At 42.4% G+C, this 2,625-nt stretch overlaps 1 long non-coding RNA gene across 1 annotated transcript; it reads right to left on the reverse strand.

Moving 5' to 3' along the window:
• Nucleotides 1-669: 669 nt before the first annotated feature.
• LOC306804714 lies at nucleotides 670-1,382 on the reverse strand. Its single transcript, XR_013774978.1, has 2 exons — nucleotides 1,255-1,382; nucleotides 670-825 (listed from the first exon to the last, which is right to left on the reverse strand). It is a non-coding gene; the product is annotated as an uncharacterized lncRNA (long non-coding RNA).
• Nucleotides 1,383-2,625: the final 1,243 nt, after the last annotated feature.

Raw genomic sequence — 2,625 nt, forward strand, 5'->3', positions numbered from 1 at the left:
CTCCAGGAAAAAGAGGAAGCTCTAAAACTGAAGGCAGTTTACCAGCTAGGAAGATCACTGCAGCTGGATTTTGTAGGTCACTTCAGGTGGACAGTAGGAAGCAGCAAACATTCAGGGGATACTCAGAAACATGACAGATTCAGAGATTTATTTCAGCAAAAACTCAAAATGAGAAAACTGATTATTATATTCCCCCAACCCATGTTTCACGTTAGTGGATAATGAGTTGATGCTTAAGACAATAAATTTAAGGTATTAAGGAGGCTGAGTTAGAAAACCATCTCCTCATTAACAAATTAACTTGTGCAGCCAAGGATAGCTGAACTAGGACCTTGCAGGGTTTTTCCTCCCTCAAAGAGAGCCTAAACTGAACAGTCACACCCCCTGTGTCTTGTGGCTTCCCTTAATGAGGGCTCTAATTATCAACAGGTGAGGACCATCACTGCCAGCACTGGCCTGGGTTATTTCAGAGGCTCCTGGGGACTCTGTAGGTTTTGGAGCCCCAGCTGTGGTTGGTGCCTGTGCTGCTGAGCTGCATCTGTGGTGGGTGTCTGAGGCAGAAATCTGGTTGTGACAGGGTGCTGTGGCCTATTTATAATGAGGCAAAAAGCCATGAGCTCTAGTGTGAGGGGGGAAGATGAAAAAACATAAAACAATGATAATAAAAAGAAGAAGTAGTGTGATCACTAAGGCTTGAGCTTGAGAAGAAGCTGTTTTACAGGTCTGTTCACTCTCTTCTCTTTCCTCACAGGCTGGGGAGGGCTCTGTAACACAGCAGGCAGCTGCTCCCTGAGGAGCTCCATGTCCCAGGGACAGAATTCCAGCCTGGAGCAAGAGAAAATCCTGAGGAGAAGGAAGGAGCTGCAGAGAGGTACTGCTGTGTTCTTCCCTCATCCCAATGCCACTGCACCACCTGGGGAGGGAGAGAAGATGGAAAACAGGGTGTGGGATTGAGCTTGGAAAGACAGGAATGAGGGAAAGTGTTTTATATCTTCTGTTCATTTTTTTTTGCTGTCCAACTCTATTTTAATTGTCAGTAAGGGAAACTAATTTTCTTTAAATTGAGTGTGTTTAGCCCTGATGGTAACTAATAGCTAATTGCCCTGTTATTTATTCTCATGAACTTTTGTTAATACTGTTGTTCCTGGGGAGGGAGAAGTGAGAGATTGGCTGGAGGGGACTCTATCACCCAGCCAAGGTCAACCCACCACAGGTAGAACTCAGCCAATTCAAAATTGTGTACTTCAGAGATACCTTTGCATCTTTAGAGTTTTGCTCATTGCATTCATTGTCCAGACTGAGAAGTCAGAGATGCCTGGTTTTGCTGTTCCTGGTTTCCTGTAGATAAGAGCCAATGGATTTAATGCCACTTAGTTACAGACAAGTGAGAATGTTGGAGGAAGTTTCACAAAGTGAGTACCCTCTAACCTTCAGGATGTTTGTAGAATAATTCTGGTTGCTTGGATCCCTTATGACAGAAGAAAAGCATGGGATAAAACTTGAACCTGCTGCTGCACTCACCTGCAGGATGGGAGTCCTCATGCAGAGTGAGATCAAACTAAGTGAATGTGGTAACTTCTCTCTTAGATGTTGCAGGCTGTATATAAACCTCTTCCTGCATCACTTCCTGCATCTAGTAGTCCTGTGCAATTAATAAATCTGAAAAAATGCTGCCTGCCATAAATGTGCAGAAACCAACCAAACAAAAATTGGAACGTGCAGCTTAAAAATTCCCTCATCTGAATGATGTGCTGACAGGAGTAAGAGCTGGAAATGTAGCTAGAGACTGTCTAGAAGTGAATGAATGATATTTTATGAGACATGATGTGTTCAGATCTAGCAACTGGTCCTGAGTCCTGGATGTTGGTATCTTGGAGTTGTAAAAGAGTGAAATGTAAATTTTCCATCTATTACTAGACTTTTCCTTACAGTTGATATGTATAATGTTGGAGATGTGGAGAAAAAAGCCTCCTTTAATACAGCTGGAATTTCTTATAAGGACTTATCTGACTACCAATTACTTAAATGTTGGGTTTTTTTGTTTGATAGAATGATCCAGAATGTTGTAGTAGGGACTTCAAGTCATCTAAAACATCAATATATCTTCAAATATTAAGTAGCAATGCTTCCAACACATTCTTCCAGATAAATTAATCCACACTGTGCCTAATCTTCACTGGTTTTTGCCTTTAGGGTTGAGGTTTTTTTCATGACATCTCTATATTAAAAAAGGAGGTTTGAGCTGTGAATCCAAAGCCCAGGAAAGAAATGGGTATGGTCCTAAGAGCAAAACCTAAACCTAATAAAGACATTGCAATGCACAATTTAACACTGCCATCAAATGGCCAAATATATTTCTTGTTCTGCAATGGCTGTCTATTATATTCACTTCTTATTCTAAACAGCCCAGTAGAGTCACACAAACTCAGAGCAAAACAGCAATGGCTCTCTGTTTTCATGTTCTGCTGGAATATAGGCCTGATTCCCAGGCAGCTTTGGTGGCAGGGGTCAAGCCTCAGGAGCTGCCTTGGTGGTGCCTCCAGGGCAGAAGCAGTTTTACACTGGGCTATAAACCCTGGGTGAGTGAGAGGCATTACAGACATCACAGGCCAGGTAAAACCTGCT

Source organism: Erithacus rubecula (assembly GCF_903797595.1).
Source record: "Erithacus rubecula genome assembly, chromosome: 8".
Lineage (NCBI taxonomy): Eukaryota > Metazoa > Chordata > Aves > Passeriformes > Muscicapidae > Erithacus > Erithacus rubecula.